The 20541-nt window shown below is 42.9% G+C and overlaps 1 protein-coding gene and 1 long non-coding RNA gene across 2 annotated transcripts in view; both read left to right on the plus strand.

The window, feature by feature from the left end:
* The window catches only part of LOC111270712 (uncharacterized), a 45771-nt gene extending 31254 nt beyond the window's left edge, over nt 1-14517 (plus strand). The window contains exon 3 of the long non-coding RNA XR_002686426.2: nt 14405-14517. This is a non-coding gene — a long non-coding RNA (uncharacterized LOC111270712). The remainder of the gene's footprint in view (nt 1-14404) is intronic.
* The window catches only part of trol (terribly reduced optic lobes), a 236070-nt gene that overhangs the window by 98218 nt on the left and 117311 nt on the right, over nt 1-20541 (plus strand). The window lies entirely within an intron of this gene.

A 20541-nucleotide genomic window follows, 5' to 3' on the forward strand; every position in this document is an offset into this window, starting at 1 on the left:
AGGGCCGAAGACGACTATCTGAGGGCGGGGCCTAACGTCAGCGGGACTCGTAAAAAAGGAGTGTTGAGACTTCATCGGTGGTCAGTCGGCGAGCACCGTGCGACTCTTCCTGCTTTAGACTCTCGCCCGTATCGGCCCTCGCACTCCGGTGCCAACAATATGTATACATATATATATAAAGGCAGTGGCGCCCACGAGCTCCGCCAGCTTCGCCGGCTAAAGAGGCGCTGCAACATACAAACAATTTGTATTATCTAATCTTTACGCCTTTATTCTTCCTGAATTATCCGCTGTGTATTCGTAGCCGATTACTGTGCCGAGACATCAACGACCGAGACACTGCTGGGTCAGCCGGCCGACCGTCTTTCTAAGTAAAACGATAAAAAAGCTGTATAACACAGTTAACAGCCCAGCGATGGTTTATTTACGTGTACCGTACTTTCTCTGAACGCTTGGATCTAGATACTAGATGCGCAAATAACGCCGTACGTTGTGTCAGAAAAGAGGGAACAAAACATGCCAAGAGGAGGTAGCAATAATGAGGCAAATACAATCTTTTCCGCTCTACAGCCATTGCATAGCAGCGACGCGGCGGACACCTTACAACAACGCTGTTGTATAGCACAGTTGATAGGGACCGGCGACCAAACCAAAACTAGGTGTGGCGTGGCCGGCGACGCCCTGTGTAATTAGCAGAGATCTGCTGCTTTCCTAGTTTCTGTCTTTGTCGGTTTAGCCTAGTAGCACCGGCAGCAGTAATCAGAGTCGCACCAATCCCGCCAGAGAGCGTCGGGGCCAGACTGGCGCTGGCTGACGGTGGTTGTTGTCGCGGGGGGTTCTGGTAAGTTTGGCGAGTAATTACTGGCTGCCGTCTGTCCGCTCCCCCTTCCCGTATTTAGCCGCACTCATGAAATCAGGTGCCGTTGTCTTTTCGGTAGCACACGAGAAGCGCGTCACAACGGTTGCTGTGGCAGAAGCACAGACCAGCCATTGGTTAAAGCGTTACTGCCGGCGCATACAATATTGTCTACGCACGGGTAGACGCCCGTGGAGATAAGTCTACATAGAATCATTCCGAAGCGATTGTTTCCCGAGGTTGTCTAGAGGATACGCGAAACGGTCTCGGGTCCGCCGCTCTCACCCCAGCATTTCTAACGCTTCCTGCTTGCCGTTGCTCTGTTGCTGTGACCGGCCTGTGGGCTCGCATGTTTCCACTCGTTCTGCCAGTAATAATCGTCATCTCGGCAGGTCCAGCAAAGGAAGCAGCGAGATGGTGTTCGCGAGGAAAAGATGGGGGATGATTGCAACGGACGCCAGGATGTAAGCGCTAGTAGCGTAATAATGCACACGCTCAAAAGCGGTTTAGCGGTCTGAACAAATGGCATATGATTGTAGATACAAATTTGCCAGCGGGCTAGCACTTGGAATTAAAGTATAGTAATAAGTGTTGAAAGAGGCTTATCGTTTGCTTTCAGCGCTTCTATTGACTGTTGTTGCTTCTATTGACATAATATGCTCCGCTATTATTTAATACCGTAAGTATATAGTGAATAGACGAGAAGGGAGACGGGTGTTCAGTTGATGTAGAACTCAGCAAGTAGTTCTAAGGTGACCTACTGTTTTCGTAATCCTTATAGACATTGAGAGACGCAAGGTCGTTGCCTATAATTACGAGGTACGATTAAAGTTCCGTGCAAATTTGAAAGAAGAAATGACATTCTCGCGTTCGTGTTTTCAACAAAACGACAGTGGAAATCAACAGAAGCTCGATATAGTCAATAACGATAGCCATATCAATACTGAGCTAAATTCATACTGAGCAATCCAATCGATTTAGCAATGCTATCTGACGTCGGTGGCGACCGCGTCATCTTGATAAACATACGCCATAATCCGGTAAATGACGAGCTACATTTCGAATACGGTATCTACGAAATCTGTCAAAGTTGGTCGTAAACTTGACGGGTTACTGCGTTCAGCCGAAAAGCAAACCATGACCGATAACGTAAACAAACAGGTGTATGTAATAACTTCAATCCAATCCAAATACACGCGTGTTGAATAGAATGCCGAAGCGTTAAGTAGGCCAGAACGATCATTATGGTTAAAACACGATAACTTCCGTTAGGCTTGACCAGATCACGGACTCCTCTTATAAAGATAATGATAAATTCAAGAATAAGTAATAATGAATATCATAATATTCTATAAGCATGTTGTTGCAGCGGAACTGTTCTTTGGCTCGAAAATCTGAGCCAATATAAAAAGGATAAAAAAAAAAAAAAAAAACAGTAAAAATCGTATCAGTAAATCTAAAAGTGTTAATTTTCTGTTTTCAAACATATTCGCCTGGCCAATAAGTAATATACCAGCCTCTAAAGCGGGACTGGAACCACGTCTGATTTCCTTATTGCCAAAAATTGAGCGCGGCAAAATTTTGAAAGTTTCCCTTAGCCGGTAAAATATATACGTATAACGGTGGACTTTTTAAAATTTTTTGTCGAAGAAACTTTGTTCACCGTGTTAATGGCAAGTTTGTCATACCGTCAGTTTTGAGTCATTCATGACTTAGTGTTGTATTTAAGGACAAGGCCGTTTGACTACTACGCTGATTTCCAGAGTGTATTATCATCGACAGCTCGGAAAATGTACCTAACTAGGGCAGTGCCGATCATAAAGTTCGAAACATTTATTCTGTAGCGTATAATTAACATAAAAAGATACAAATATAAAAGTAGATTGTGTTAAGAAATATACAGGTAGTAAAAGGTAAACAATAGCGTCCCATGTCAAAGATGTTGCAAGTCAGCTCAACAGTTCCACGAGTGGCTTCCTAGCTCTCCTAGCTGGCTAAATTCGAAAATGGTTGTTATTGAATTTCATATCAACCACAGTTGCCTACGCATTGCCTTTACGCGTACACTGCTTCTAATTTTCCATTTATAGATCCACAGAATAGATACAAACAATTCGAAACGTTCACCAATTCAAATTTCGCGCGTATTTTTCAGACGTTGCGATATAGTAATTGTCACTCTGGCTAGTTATTATTTGTAGGCCTTATTTTGTATGAACATTGTACAGATCTCATTTTCAGTTCATAATTCCGCATGTAGACTAATTGCAATTTCTTCTTAAATCAGTAATCGAATGGCGCTCGCAGTTCTCGTACGCGTCTGCACCAACACGAGCACCCTTGCATTTCGTTATTGCAGGCCTGATTGCACGACATCGTGCCTTCAGATGTACACCCCTTTTTCGAGCGCGCAAGTATGCAATCACCATGAATCGCTTGAATTCACTGTAGAGTTGTGTTTATCTCAATTTATTTGTTAGCCACAACGCTCTCCTGTACGTTGAATTAACGAAACTCGAATATGTTAGTAAAGTCTGCTTACGATCGCGTACGGTAATTGATTCCACCAACCAAGTGTGCTGGTGATGCGTTGAGGATAGCTTGTACCATGGTGATGTTTTTGTTTTTTTTTTTTTGTGTAAATTAATATAGAAGTCAACAGCTATAATTCTTCTTTGTTTTTATTCTCAAATACTATTCTTTGAAAACTTATCTTTGTCATATTTCCGCGCAATATTTGTTACTTTCCCAATAGTCGCACGCACATCTTCGCGGCAGTATCATTGCGATATAGGTAGAATGACTGTTGAGAATTTAGGTTTTCATCGAACCTTCATATTATGAAGTTGCGAAATGTCTTCGTCTGAGTACTTTTAACATGTGTATGATACGCGCTTGGTGCTTGCATTTGACAAGTTGTTTTGCCCTTTGTCAGAGGCGCCTGTCGAAATCATACGAACCACCGGGTTTAAGCTAGGCCGACTCGATAACTGATTATGTAACATGAAGTAAACATTGTACATCCTGCTTTACTCACTTTAGTATACTGTGGAGTGATGGGGCAAAAAGTAGCGGGTGGAGGATAGCCCTAGTTCCAGTCGGTCCGGGCAACATCTTCTTGTCGCATGGCTTTTGGTGGTTGATTCAGCTATTTGCAGTTCCAGTCAAAAACAATAGCACTAGAAATAGGAGACTGTTGAAGGCAAAGTAGGCCTTTTTGAATCATTAGTTGAACACGTCGTGGCAATACCAGTTGACGGTATCCCCTTTAGATAGGTAGGAAAAGCGGTTTTTTTTTTGCTTGACTTGTTTTCCCTCGCTGAATCTTTTATGTCCTCTAATAAAAGCTGAATATGCTTCTTCTCGTCTATGACGATTGCCATCAGCATGATGATCATCATAATCACCATGTTGGTTATTATGATGATGAGTCGCTGAAAAAAACTGACTATACATTCGAATGAGATGACCTATATACTATTCGTTTCTTAAAGGTTAGTTATAAGCTGTGTGCAAAGACTATGCATGTTCAGTGGGAGAATTGCGTAACCGAAGTTGCTTGTCCATCATACATGGCCAAATAATCCGACGTTTTCATGCGCTAACTATAGAAATTATCAGTGTTGGCTGACCTTGAAAGTTAGCTGATGCAACTCGGTAAGAGTAGTTGATAAGTCATTGTCGTATAGGTCACCGCGAAACAGTGAACGAACGCCGCCTATCCGTAAGGGTCTTTCATCTCAGCACACAAGTGACTGATTGTAACCATAGTTTGCTGTCCGTATAGTAAATAGGCATTGTGTGGTCAGTTAACGTTATCATTTACGTTTTGCTAACATATTCCTATCTAAAAAAATAGTGTCGCATAGTGGAACATTTCCAATGACAGGTTTGTCAATAGGAAAGCCCACCCAGGTCCCCATACGGTTTGGTATGTGTACGTTTCTTCGCAGAGGATCTTCTTTTCGATTAAAGTAGCGGCTTTTGCTACGCTACCACCGTCGAGATACAGAGTTAACGCAAACGTGGACATTTATCAGGCAGGCAACTACAACTCTACTAACGAAAACCGCAGCATTATCTGTGATCACACTGGCCTAACATTACATTTCGTCTAATCGGTCGTTCACTTCGTACAATAATCAGTAGCTGGAACTAACATAAGGCAATGTATCCTGACACGTTGAGCGTGGGCCTCCCCTCGTAAACGCAGACTCCACGGGCCTCTCGTCACCGAAAAGAAGAACTGCTTGTTTGAACGTTTGTTGATGGGAACATCATCGACAAACGTAACAAAATTACTCTACCCTACGAGTAATGGAAACAACTTCCACTGCCTCACCTGGCTGTTACACGGAACGTTTAGCAATTGAATAATGCTACTGTAACCGCTCTTGTCTTTCTGTCATGACGCTTATGTTATAAAAAGTTTCGAAAGGGACGTACGGTCGCGCGGAAGCTAAAATAGCATGTCCCCATATCCCTCCTCAAAGTGTTGGCTTTTACGAGTGGCACTAGTAGACGACGTCAGGCTACCTTTTCGGGGTTCTATTCACTTTGAAGATTTCTAATATTTATCGGACATCTTGTATCGTAAAACCCAGACTATATACGCTATCTATAGATAGTAAAGTGAAGCAAAGATTTGACTAAAAGCAACTCTATTGCAGAAAAGCGTAATGAATTAAGTTACGACTAGATGGATTCATTTTTGGGTCATATTTTTTTGTTATTCGATCAAAGACCGCGTAAGTATTTTTTTATTACTCTCACAAATGTTTTCAAAGCTCTACTGAGTTTCTTGAATGAAGCGTTTCCGTGCAAAGGGTCTAAAATGAATAACATTGTCCTGTTCTTACGGGAAGGGGAACGAGCCGAGCTAATTAATTCCTTCCTGCAAACTTCGCCTTCGTATTTTCCGCGGCGGTAATACGTATTACGGTGGGTTAACCGCATCTGCACGAAAAGACCTAAGGACATCAGATTGTCGAGAGCATCAAAGAAATTTACAACTAACAAAAACTAGCAAATATAGACACAAAAAAACATAGACATCGCGTCTCTAACACCTTATTTGTAATCGTTATGTCCACATTTTCGGTGATTCTGTAGTATGCGATAATTACGTTGTGCACTTCTTTGCCCACCTAGGGTACATTAACTATCAAATAGGTAAGTTAGCTGCCTGTTCAAGGTTAAACTTACCTAACGTGAGCCACAGTATTCGAAGCTGCGCACTGACCGTCTTCCTGTCGTCTCATGCGAAATACACATGCGTGTAGTTTGCTACCTATTCAACTGGAATTATATATAGGATATAATCAATGACAATATCGCCTTTGTTTGTATATATGCACATAGTCATGTACAGAAACCCAGCTTGGCTAAGTTTAGCAACCGCAAACAGAGCTCCGGGGCATTGCTTTGACTAACAAACTCACAAATATCTTATAGATATCAAAATACGTATGGTCTTTACAAACTCGCAAGCTTGCTGCCATGTTTATTTCGATGGCGGTAGCTTGTCTGACTCTCTGAGTTTTCAAGTGCGGGACCAGTCATTTAGTTCGCGCTAGAACGACACATACTTGCAGCCTACAATAGCTCTACCAGTAACAGTAATAAATAGGGCGTACGGAAGTACACAACGAGTGCTGAAGACTGCTGCCAAACGAGCTATTAGGGCCAACGAGAACGTAATCTAGAGAGCTTCTCGATGCCTCAAGAAAAATTGGCTGGATGAAGTTCCAAGTTCGGTTTTTTTTGTTTGTATTGCGAGTTGAGCTGATAAGGAAGAAAGTAGAGCACGCGAGAGGATTGTCAAACAAGACAGAATCTACAAACGTTATCTTTTCAAGCTCTAACGATCGTCGACAGAATGCTCGAGGCTTGTCTGTCTAACGGTACTAATGAAAGACCATCAATTCGACAAATGAGCCCTTGTGAGCAGCTGTATGAAAGAAACGGGACTTGAAATTCAATGTATTTATTAATGAAATTTACATAAATGTCAAACTACTTTACAACAAATTACTAAAGACATTATAGAATGTTCACGATGTTAATAAGTATTTTGTCAAGTTACGCGTGACGCAATATATTCACTAAGCTGTGAGGCGAGTGGCTGGGGAATGTTGCTTGGATCTTTGTGGGAATCTGTCCCTTCTAAGCCCTGTATGATCTAACGGAATCAGTAACAAACCGATTTCGTCCGTACACCACAAAAAAAACATGTGCGGTGTCTATATAGGACATCATATAGTGTCTACTGTGCGTTCTACATAAGCGGTTCTGGCCATCAGGTTGAAACGATAAATACTCGAGAGTCGTTTAGCGCCCCATAGCTCAATCGTCAATCTTCACCCTGCGGATTTTCTAAGCCTAATCAAGAACTAACCCATTACACCCTTGCGTTAAACACAAGAAAAACACTTCGCTATTTATAAGTACCTTATTGATTCGACATAGGTTTTCAATAAGGCTTCCATCTACGGCGGACATGACGAATCAAAATGTTCGGTTAGTCTAAAGGAGTGCCACCTCTATGTCTGTATCCAATAGGATTTCTGTTTTCGTAAAAAGAAGTTATCGTAAAAGCTACTCTTGCCCGAAAACCGCTTTCATTTTCCTATAATGTAACGTCCCTTCATCTGCCATCACGTCATTCTGTTTGTTGTTCCTGCCTTCATCACGAACGGCAGAATAACCAGAAAGTATTACTCTCTCAGGCGGAACTACAACAGCAGAATCTTCTGCGCACTGGGTGCTTCTGCGTTATTGGACAGCGATGGTGCGGAATAAGTTTCCCTTTCTCCGTAGCCCTTCTCGTGCGTACGCAACTCACCGCTGAGGCCGTGCGTCATCCACTGTTTTTTCCTGTTTTGTTTACCATACTGCTGTATTAGTGCCTGTAGTATTTGTGACCGTGCGGTCAACACACGGCCTTGTAAATGCAGCAGCAAGCAAAGAAGATAATAGCGACAGGAGACGACAAAAATGGCTGAGGCCATAACGAGAGAGAGACTCAGGATTAAGGCCTAAAAATGGACTGCTGATCCGTCTGCTGGCACTAGCACTACCAGTGTGGCCCCCCTGATACATCTCGGAGGGTGCGTACGAAGATATGGACATTCAACGACCCCTGACGGGGAGGCAGGGGCGAGGCCGACACAGGCTCACGGCATAGCATCGCTTTGTCTGCTTTCGTTACTATTATTGTTGTTACGGTTATCCTGCTGATTCTGCCGCAAGCGCGTGTTGCAAGACAGCTCCCCTGGGAGACTCTTCGTCTCATGCCCTCTAGGTCTCTTGATCCTCGCAACCTTTAATGAGTGGATCTCGACAGACTCTCACCTCTTAAGGCAAATATATATATATATGTATGTATATATATATATATAGAGAGAGAGAGCCAATGGATTAGTCCCTGCGCCCGACTTTTCCCGCTAACTAGCAAGTTTCCATTTCACCAACTTGTAAGTGACGCTGGACCATGTGTTGCTTTGGTAGCCCGGGGTGGGGTCCGGCAACTCACAACGTGCTAGGAACTAACACGTCAATAAGAAGTCCTGGAGGGACACGCGGAGGAGAAGACGTCGTTGCTATGACGGTGATGACAAGAGCGTCAAGAATGTTGCTGTAACATGGGAGCCGGGAAGCGGTCGGGAAGGTCTTGAATAAGCATAAAAGTGCATAGGCAAAAAGTACGGTCACCTGGAAAGCGATCCTTTCCATTATAATAGCTACCAGCTGCAAGACATCGCGAAAACGAATGAGTGAATCAACAGCACCGTTCCATACAATTCAATGATTTGTAGGGATGCTCTTGGTCGCAAGTGCCGCAAATGAATAAGCTATTTTTTTGTGCCAGCGACGCCAAGGTTGTTGCATTCGGCTGTATTTAAATCCTATAGGACTGCTTATTAAACAGCTAATTAGAAAAACTTCTCCACTTTCAAGATATGAACGAAGAAAGGTAATTAATATGGACAACGATTGTTTTATTATTATTAATATTATTATATATGAAAAACAAAATTTAAATAACTATGACAAAAATCATAAGTGATTGACACAAGCTGCTCTGTATTACAAACGTCGCCATATATAGTATACACTTTTACAGATATGGACAAGCATCTCCTTCGCAGAGAAGAACCTATCCTCTAATAAATATAAGAAATAAGCAGAACTTCTGTTGTCCAGCTTTTCTGACCCCTGCTGATGTCACTGTAATTATCATGGTGCCTCACTTCCTTGTCGTCTTTCATTACGGGAGGGCGTTAACTGCGCTTTGCTTTTTGTGTGACCATCGAAGGACGTTGCATCGGTATCCCAGTGGAAAAAGCTGCTAAGCAACAGTTGGGGGGTGAAAAGCGAATAACAGCTACCCTGCATTGCTTCCTACAAAACAACCTTTACCTCGTTTTCGTTTACTTCAATTGAGGCGCTCCGCTTTTAGAGAGAGCGGGAGAGAGAGAAGAGAGAGAGAGAGAGAGAGAGCGGAACCCTTAACCGAGATTCGACGTCCCCTTGCCTCAGAACAGATTTCGACGTATTGTCAGCGTATGAGGTAGTTGGAGAACCACTGAATCGGCCGTAATTTAAAAGAAGTATAATTCAAGCAAATTTGAGCTCATATTCAGTACCTCGAGCACTATTCTCCCTTTCTTTTCAATATGCCTTTGGTACCCCCTTCTCTGCTATTTCCTCATTTTCCTTTCTGCTTTCCTCTTCGCTGCACTTGCGAAGATCTTCACGCGGATTGAGCACGTGGTCTCGCATCGTGTTGGCGTCTTCAATCGAAGTGTAGGCCGCTGTCGCTTAAAAGAAAAAATCCGGTCAACGAAAAAGTGGAGGAACCGCGAGTGACGGAAAGAAGAAGACAAACGATAGTCGGAAACGTCCTTCAGATGGTAGACGGTGCAAGAAGGACTCAGTTAGTGACAGTTGTTTCGCCGGCTGTGCGAATAATTCAGCTAGCAGAAGCAGTAAATTATAGACAACAGACAAGCATACCATCAAAAACCTTCCTGTACGTTAGGGATGGGGTAAAACGACTCTACCAACGACGACAAGCCAAGTCAAGCTGCGACCCTGCTTACGAATGCGTGTATGTTTATAAGCAACTACGAGACCATATCAATAAACGTATTGATTATAAATAGAAGCAGCTGCTATATGCACGGAGAGCTCGTAAAGAACTTGGGACAGCAAATGAGAACTCGTCGAGTGTGCGCGTCGTATTGTGCGATTGTATCGTCGGTTCTGAGCTGGTCGAAGACGTAGCGTGCATGGAAGAAGTGCACGACGAGACTTAGGACACCACACATCATTCCGACGACCTTCCATTGGTTTGATTGCCTGAACCGGATAGTCGTTGAGCCCATGGGGAAGAGATGCGCGGAGAATGCGCAGCGATGTGTTGGAAATACAAATTTCAAGTCAACATAATTCCAAATACCTAGTCGGAACAAATACATTTTTTCAAAGCCCTACTAATATACAAGTCCTTATGCGTTTCAAAATCATATGTTGCATTGGCTTTCTTCTCCGGGATGGCTATGTAGAGTAGAACAGTATTATTTCAAAACGGGAGCGGGATCTTCATGCTTGAGTCAAAGATCTATCTAGACTCCTATATACCTACGTATACATAATAATACATTACTATAACCTCTAAACAAACACGAATCACTATCATCATCGTGTTGAGTTTTCGGATGAGGTGCTATATATAACGCTATCTTATTTAAGCAGCTTGTAATGCTTAATGTAGCGTTCTGGTAGGATCAGCTTGCGGAGAAGCGCTATTTGAATTTAACGTATAGGCATTCTTTTTTTTTCATTCGGGCTATTCGAGTTCGTTCAAGCGACGAGAGCTTCGCCAAATACTTATTCATGTAGGATTACGAAACAAAACGTGCGCATGTTCGGTAGGTACGCAGTAGTGAGCAACCTATGGCCAGACAGAATATCAGCATGCGACTGGCTGGCCACTGATTGTTTGACCATTTTCTGCACTTGCCCGCTGTGGAAACAGCCTCCACATCGTATTCACAATGGTCCTGTAAGTCTGTCTAAGTTGAGAAACGGTCATGGAAAGACAGCGACGGGTGCCAAGTAGACGACCCAGTAGCTAACGGTTAGTGGGATTCTGCTCCGGTAGCCGTTCTCGAAACGACTTACTTGCTTTAGTGGGTGGCTAGAGTGAGTCACGCGGTGGCATTGCGGCTCGACTGCTCGCTCGGCCCGGCCCCGTTTGGCCAAGAGAAGTCTGTTCTTTTCAGAGTAGCCTTCGGGCATTTCCGCCTCATTAGGCTATCTGAGTAGTCAGTGAAGTAGCTGGACCCTTCCAAATCCAACCTGGAGCGAAGTACACTACTAGTGATGGCGGCTGTCGTGGTGCTGAAGGAACTTTTACTTATGCGTCCGTAACTGGCCGCTGGCCCCGCGAAGCGGTCCTAGCGCTGCACGGGCGGCAAAAGTGGAAAAACCACCGATTCTATGCGAGTAGAATACACAGTAGATGTTCAGGAGAGACGAACAATTTAAGTTGTATTGCTGGTGGGTGTGGGGAGGGGAAGGGTCATTGTCCACGAGATCATCGGGTGGGGTATACTGGGTCGGGGAGCACCCTATCTGCCGGAGGACGACCAAAAATAGATCGTTACTGCTGCCTAGACAGAAAGACCTGGCTGGAAACCAAACTGCATCCATAAATGCTATAGTCAATGTGACCAGCGAAGTCAAATAAACGAGCTCGCCGGTTATGTTGGCGAAATCATTATCAGCCGGCCATTATAAGCCACCGGATTTGCCAACATCAACGGCGTACCTGTTACAGCCGTTGATATTTGCTATCATTTCTACGAACTTACGGCCAAAGTTTGGAAGTCTATCTCATTCACATCTTAATTTTAAATAAACTATTTTAAAAATTAAATATAGAATTTTGAAGCTGTGGCAGTCAAACTGCATTATAACAGGAAAACGCTCCTTTAAAGAACTGGACATGATTATTGCTTGTTGAGCACAGTACGTAAGAAAATAGTAAGTAACAAGTGAAAGCTTGGACGCGATCCGAAGGCGTCCGAAATTTACTGCTCCGAAAATAAAGTAGATGGCCAGAACCAATTTAATAAATCAAATCAGCTTTGCCAGTTTGATTGTTTTCTGCTTCTAATGGTTGTGGATACTTTAAGAGTGTCGTTATTGAGGCTGTAAGTAAAGGGATAAGATATGGAGAATGTCATCACAAAGAGCGAACTAGTTTCACTTTCTACCCGAGTGATCGGTCTTTGTCAAATCTGTAGGCGACTACCCGTTCTCGCTGCTGTAGACAGAAGACTTAGCCAATAGTTGGTCGATTGCCAGGATGAAATTAGTTATGCCTTGTTTTTGATCAGCATATTGAATCTGCACTTAAACACGGGCAGCATTGGTATTCATCGATACTCATGCGGCAAACATATAGACACATAATTACATGCCCGTTGAGGAATCGTAGACAATGCATGGGAGCTTTCCTTTACGCATTTGATGTTGGAATCTTACTAAATGGCTGATTTCACAATCAGTGTCTTGTGTTATCTTGCACTAAATGGACTAGCATGAAATCATATCGCTCTCTAGCGCCTCAAAGGCCGACACCTCGTATTCGCAGCGACCCACTGAGGTTCTGCTCAGTATTGACTGTTCGCACGTTGGTATAGGAAGCGAAAGGGAACTCTGTTCCGGATCAACTTTTCGCACAAAGAAAGCAAACGCGGCATTTTTTAAATACACCCAACAACAGCAAGGGCCTAAACCAACTGTAATTGATTATTACCTATTAGGTGAGATACGACGACACGGAAGAGAAGGTTTGCGAGGTTTTTTTTTTCTCATCGAAGCGTGCTCCAACTGATTGCAAGCTTATAGAACATAGAATAATTATAAAACATATAGCCGCACTATTTTTTCTATCGGGGTCCTTAGCTATACGCAGTATCGTTTATAGCAATCCATTTATTGCTTTTAACTTTCACTTGAATTGAGCCAATTTTCCAAAAGTGAAAGATGATGAGTAAATGGTTATGACGTGGTGGTGTGACACCATGCAATGCGTAATGTAAAACGCACAGAGTCGCAGACCAATACAAACCGACATGAATTTTTCGAGAAATTTTTCGCGAGGTAGCTAAACGGGACGATCACAGCGACCGCAGAAAAGAAAACCCGCAATAATGAACTCTGCCAATTAACCCGAACGGGAGCAAGTAGATATGAAACAAAAAAAAAAAAAAAAAACTCTTCGCCGTTGTTTGTCTCATTGAATCAATTTTATTATGGTGGTTCGTTCGCCTCTCTTGTCTTGGCCCCACGCCCTCGACCGCATCATAATGATTATGATCATCGGCGGCACCATTAACGTCATATTCTATCGTAAGAAACACAAATTAAATAGAGAAAAATAAAGACATCGCTTACTTCAGCGTTTTAACAAAATGTGCATAAATATCATAAGCTAATTATGCGTTGGCCTTCATAGCTTACGATAGTCCAGCGCAAAACGACTTCGTTCCATTGACATTTTTGGCCCTCAAATAGGACAAACGGACGATGAGGCAGTAGCTTCTCTGGCGCTTTCTTATTTATTCTTATTCTAGTTTCTTATTAGCACTTTATTTTGGCCTCATGGAGGTTTTCTATCACGTTATTGCCTTCGCTGCGTACGAATACAGGAAAACTTACAGGAAAACCCGGGATGGATCCGTCATTCAGGTGTCGGTCTAGGAATGTTTCTTTGTTTTTCTCCTACAACAATGGCTTTCAGCGAAACACTGTTATGGTTATTTAGCCTCGCATGTCTTTTAATTATTTCAGTTTAGGATTATTGGCCAGGGGTGGGCATGTAAAGCGAATGTAACCGTTATACGTGATGGTGATTGGATTACACATACATCTATGCCGGTTTTTTTCTAAATTTGCCGACGAAAACCATATAGCGCCCGTACACGACGTATACGTACTTTTTTACGTTGATATTATGAATATTAACATAAAATTGATGTTAAATAGCGACATGTTTCGAAATGAAGTCTTAAAGAACCCGCCCCTACGAAGGAGAAGGTAGCATTCGGTCAAGTATAGCTTAACCAGGATTTTGATATGACATGTAACGTAATAACACGGAAAACTTGTAAAAGCAAAGGCTAGCTTACTAGAATGCCTTCGTACACTTAGAGACAGTAGCCCAAACCAGCGCTACAAGTTAACAAACAACGTTAACACGCTCGACAGTTACTCTAATTAACTTTCGTCGTAAAGGACATCGACCTGAGATAAGAACGCTTCCTTAATCCGCCCGACCCAATACGCTCCTGGGAGTCTAATTATGGGAAAGCTACATGTTGAACGATGAACGAAAATTGGCTTTCTAATATTCAACATGCGACATTAGGTATGAAATAAGTTTCTAATTAATCCTTAACTGTGTGACATGCCCGTCAGTGATCATGTTATAGGAATAACTAAGCTATAAGTTCCCGTTTGTTCCTATTTCAGGCAATGCATACGCATGAGAATAGATGCCATACAAGTATTTATTAATACGTAGCCGTAAATTACTCAACTGTCGAATAACAGTGAAATAAAAATTGAACGGAAGTCGCGTACCAAATGAGAAACATGGTTGTCCTAAAAATGCATATGAGGTCAGTGGTATTTTCGCTGCAGTTCGCAGCTCGATAAGCTGTCTTTAGATGTAATCAGCATATATGAGCATTGCTCAGTGAATTAATTGACTATTGAGTAACCACGAGTGCACGATCGCTAACAAACGTGTTCTACTTTTCGGATCAAACCCTATATCAAGCGCACTGAAGTTTAGGTATGACATACTTCCCTCAAATCCTCCGACACACACATTCCTGAACACAGATATAGCTGTAAACATGCGCTAATGCATATGGTAGCTAGAAGATGGATTACGCACCTGTATAAATACGGTCTTTGAGAAGGAACGAGCAGGACTGGTATCTTTATAAGGACAAAAACCAATGGCCTCCCTTGTGGGGACGCCCGCTGAGGTCCTCGCAAGCCAACCTTCTGTCAGTATAGTCAATTCTCTGTGTATGCTGGTGAAAGGAGTTAACGGTAAGCGGACCTTTCCGTTATTTGCTCGAATGCACAAGGCAACTTCAAATTACCGACCAGACTAACCAAACAGCAGTTGAATCTCTTTCGAACCCGATTGAGCCTTGAAGAATAACTTTAGTGGTAAACAGGGGTGTGTAAGTTGCACACATTACCTGGACCATATTCTAAAGCGTACTGGCTGCAGTATTCGTGATCATAGTACTAGTAACTGCAGACTTTGCTCCCCATCTTAGTATACTCAAATACGAGTGGCCTGGGTCAGTATCAACCTTGTAAGGTACGTGTCATAGCTTATTTAGGTAACTGTGCTATGTCGAATACACACGTGTTTTGCAGAACACGGTGAAGTTCTTCAAGCTGCAGTTGCTAGGGAAATTGTGGAAAGGCGCTGGCGGCCGGACGCTAGTGTCGCCGCCTTTGGCAGTACTTCTAGATTCCCACGTTGTGCTACCTCTATCCTCGCCTCTGCTTTATCTGGAATCATCCACTCACGTTCTTTCGGAGCAGGAGTCCCTCACGGACACCAACTCCCTTTGTTTCCCCTGGCATAATTTACTCTCTACAACTAACTAATTTACTTAGGATTCATTTGAGCGAACGATGCTGATCTGCTGTCCGTTCGCTGTGTTCGAGGCGGTGAGGGCGACATGGACGTGCTAGTAGGGTGAACTAAAAATTCTGCAGTAGGGAAGAAGCCATTGCAAGAATTTGGCTTTTCGGGCCATCGGCTACCAACAGTTGCGATGCTTAGATCTGCAACCTTCTGCCCTAATTACGTACTCGAGAACTCACTGTCCGGGAATAGACTACATTGAGCTCTCTCTTAGGTTTATCCACGCGTCGGTCTATCTGTATTGTGTCTGTTTGCTAAGCGTCGGTCGCTAGGACGTACCGCTTATTGCCGGAATAGCGCATGGTGGCTGAACAGCTACGACTAACTACCATCGGATTGCTCGCATCAGATGTTACCTGGATGAACCGGTGACACCGGCTCTATGTCCTTCACCATAGATTTTTGCTTTGTTCCTTCCAACAAAGAAACATCCATAACAACAGCTATAATTCGGTTAGACACACAATTTCATGCGCATACACATATATACGTATTCACCGAAACGCTCAGTTGAATAAAGCCTCAGTTTTCGCCGGCTATAAGAGAGTAAGCACAGTCAGGGGTACAACAGTGAACACGATGACGATGACGGTGCTCGGGTCGAACAGGGAAAGTGGAATGTACGACACACAGGCCGATGTCAGCACATAATAAGAAGTCCAGTTGTGTCGTGCCCAGCTCAGGCCCTCCCGGAGTATACACGACCGCCAAATGCGTGTATCGAGCGAGCGAACAGGCCGGTGGCATGGAAAGGGGGAACGGACAGGAACGCTTCTTATTTTAAGGAGTAGCGATCAAAAAGCAGAAGCTGCAGTGACTCGCGCTGGCTGGTTCGGATCAGCTTTCGGGCAATCGTAGTTCTTTCAGATAGATAAAATGTTCAAATCGAAGGATAATAGGACAACAAAAATAATGGGAGCGAGAGGGAGGATTAAATAGGAAACGGTCGAAGGCGATGGTCATTAGGAAATCGTCGTTGATTGAATAGAGTGCTGCTCCTACTGGAATAGTTACATCACGGATGAGGTTTCTTATTCGTCAACGATCGCCCTGGTCAAGTTATCATGACGACCATTATTTATAGTGACGAGTACGCTTGTGACAGTAAAACTACTATCAAATATTCATATTGACGTCAAAGCGTTAGCGTACACAAAACGGCAACTGTTAATCATTACATACATATTACGACTCATCAAAGACCACAATTGCCTTCTGATTTACAACTTTGCAGCCTGGAGTTACAGATACAGAATGAGCCCAAGCTCCGCATGGTACCTTTTAATTTATAACTTACAGATGAATTTACATTGAAAATAGGTTTCTTCAACGAGACATCTTTGTCCACAAATGATTAAGTTAGATTGATCTCGAGGTGATTTTTATAGTTCCATCGTTAATACAAAGAGCAGCAAATGTAAAGGTTTTATATCTCTAAATCTGAAAAAATACTTTACAAAAGAGTCAGTAAATCTGGTGACATAGGACACATTGGTATAAAGACCTAAGGCGAATGTGTATTACGATTATACATTATGCAGCTCTATCGCTAATGTAAACAAAGCGACGGTTGAATCTTAGCAGGACGAGGAAGAGCTCTACGTCGTTAAAAACTATACAACCATAAAATACTACGTGGCATTTAACATAAAGTTTTGACACAATGCCATATATTTATGATCGTGAAGGTGTGCCCTGTTCCGTCATTGTAAACGTTAATATAGTTCTAGATTAGTACCAGCAAGGTTTTTTCGCTGAGCTAACATAAAATTCTTTGATCTTTTCAACCGATGCCAGCATTTGTTTATGTGTGACTATGACTCTATGACGACTATGACAGCCACGGCAGGCACTTAACGAACTACTTGTAAGATTTCCATATTTGTTGTATTTTATATGTTCCAAAGCTATAGACCACATTTCGTGCACCAGCATAAGAAATCGTATCGTATAGAGTTCAGCAGACCAAACAAAGCTCAAAACTATTTTACTCCATTTAGAAGCCACCCAAATAGGCGTTAACATGAGTTAACTAAGCTTTATGGTAGAGCTGTAGTGACTACTGCTAAGATCTCGACATCCAATTTATGTAGATACTCAATAGCATATACTGAGCGTCTATATATGATGATAGCTGAACTTCTTATTCCTTCAATGGTATGGCTTTTGGTAGTTACGGGGTTTCGTAGAGTAGGTTCCATAAGATTTTCGAATGTGAGTAGAAAGTTGCCCGCTCAGCCTGCTGTCTACCCATTCTAATAGGCTCCAATCGCCGAGTAACCGTTTGCTGCTGGAATGCACTTATTGGCCTACCCGTAGTCAACGTTAGAGGTAATCTGTCTTCTCGTTGAAGATCGCCCGGTAGCTCGCCTTGAGGGCACGGCGCCTCCAATCTCTCACGCCTGTGCAGGTTGATGCCGTCTCCCGATATTCGAGTTCACCTCTCAACGGTACACTCGAGTTGCCTTTCAACCCTGCCACCCTTCCTCCAAAGGCCGGCTACCCGATGCCGGCTTCCTGCGTGTCGAAGGCCCACGGCATGCTCAATAAAGATCCTAAGACCAGGTAGCCTCACGAAAGAGACATCGGACGGGTGCACAGTAGAGCGGAATAAGAGCACGAAGTGTTCCTTTCTTCTAAGCTATAGGCGGCAAACAAGGGAAAAAGAAAGGATAGACATGGGTCCTACAACAAGTTCGCTTGCCTTTTCACCGCCGGTCGATTTCCCTAAGGACGAAAATTACTGCGGCCAAGACTGATTAATAATAATAAATTTAATAAAAATGTTTTCATTTCCTACCATGTGTGATTCGAAAATCCGTTTCAGGTTATGCTAAATATAGGGGAACGTAGCATCACAGAATGAGAGGAATCATACTATGTGTAGATGTCGACCTTTATGTTTTATACTATTGTAGACCTGTAGTTCTATACATACTTCCTCGAGGTGAAACAACAAGTCAGGTTCGTTGAATCCTTAATAACTTCAGTCGGTTTATTTCCCGGCAAAATCATTGTTTTCGGCTACAAATAGAACTTGTTCTATAACGGTAACAAGAATAAATATGCTTTAAAGTAGTTCTCGCTGTGCGCCCTATTAAGAGCCGCCTGATTATCGCGCTGATTTGATATGTTATTGCAGTGAAATCAACTCTGTATACCCTACCTAACTTCTTTTCCCTTCCATTCGCAAGTGAAAATTGAAATCAATGTGCTCACGCTATAGATCTTCATTGACATTCGACCAAAAGCTTTTCTTTTGGTGGTGCTTAAAGCTGGCATGGCACACACGTGAACTGGAACTTATATATCGTTGCAAAAATAAAAAAGACGCTTAACGCAGCTTCGTCTGACTTCGAATCCACCCCCGGGTGTTTTTATGGTAAAAGCTTTTTGCTAATGGGGCATCACGAACGCTAACAACAAATCATGTAAAACACAACGACTTCACTTGAGATGCGTATCTGTCAAATTGAGTTCTGCTTTATTTTCTTTCTTCGCATACGTGTGCGGTAGTTAGGTATTGCCCCGGGCAATAGTAGACAATTGATAATGGATTCGTTTAGCAAGAGTTGTATTCTATGCTCTATGGTAACATTAAACCGCAGCCTTTAAAATAGGTTCGAATATTATGAGCGGAAGTTACACATTTGGGAAAGCTAAGAGGGCCCAAATGTAAATCCACATCATACTAATTAGACATGCTAGACTTTTATGCAACAGAAATGAACGGCAAGACAATTATCGCGAACCAGCGTAAATTGCCACAATTCTCATGCAGAAAAGCGTAGGGGCAGCATGGTCAGACATGTTCCGTATCGATGCAGTGCCTGATAGACGCAACAATCATTGATGAACGCAGAGCAAATAGCTCAATCTGGCGGACAGCTGTAGGCCTCTGGACAGTGTTGCTTTTCCTCTTTATATTTGTCTATTTTTTTTTTGCCTATTTAGCTACTGGAAGTTTTAACTAGGGGTCAGTGTACTTTGCATAGTGTTCGATGTGTTTCTTCTTAGGCATAACCGTACCGTTCAGGCAACGAGACCAGACCCGCATGAAGTCCCGATTCGTTTTTGACCAGAAGTATTAAACAAAAGCAGCGAAGTTCGACGACTACAGGTGCCGTCGTACTTTTCTGAACTCGTGGCTGCAAGCATTTAATCGAATCCTCTTCTCTCTGGTATTAATTATTCTACAGAAATCCGCGCACCATACATGTGTCTATATATGTACGCGTATATGTGAATAAACATAGGAAGCCACGCTTTCCGAGTAATCATAAATCATATTTAGTTACATTAATAGCATGCATCACTCGTGCATCTATCTGTCTTTTTAATCTTCAATGCGATCCGCTTTCTAATTCAGCTGTGTTTGTTTTACTGTTGCACCTTATTTCATCGACTACTGCCACATCGTGACTTCGCTCAACGAGCTCATAACCGGTGCCATTACTCGAGTAGAAAAAATCTTTTCTTCATTCCGGTACAGAGTATCCCAGAGGTGGCAAACGCGAACTACTCAGATCAGGTTATCACCGCATCTGACTGCACCTTATTGAAATACAACGTATTTGCATATTTGAATCAACGCTTCCGAATTTCCTTTTCCTGCCCTGAATCCTCTGAACTCCCTCTTTGCCTTGTTGTCCTTACTGTCCATGATGGAAATATTGCCCTAAGCCATTTCTGAATATCGACTTTCCTTCGATGGCGTCGGATCCTTCAAGGGTATTGACTCCGATAGATTTTGAAGGCGGTGTGGAGGCCGCTCGAAAAACAAAGCATCGACACGCCCTGCTACCTGTGGCCGCGTACTTATCTAACGCACTTCGTCCTGTTTTTATCTCCCGACGGCAATATAGTACGCCGCATGCAGCAGGCTGAAATGAACGCTGCAGTATCCACACGTTTTTTTTTCAATTTTTGT

This window comes from Varroa jacobsoni, unplaced genomic scaffold (genome assembly GCF_002532875.2).
Source record: "Varroa jacobsoni isolate VJ856 unplaced genomic scaffold, vjacob_1.0 contig00062, whole genome shotgun sequence".
NCBI lineage: Eukaryota > Metazoa > Arthropoda > Arachnida > Mesostigmata > Varroidae > Varroa > Varroa jacobsoni.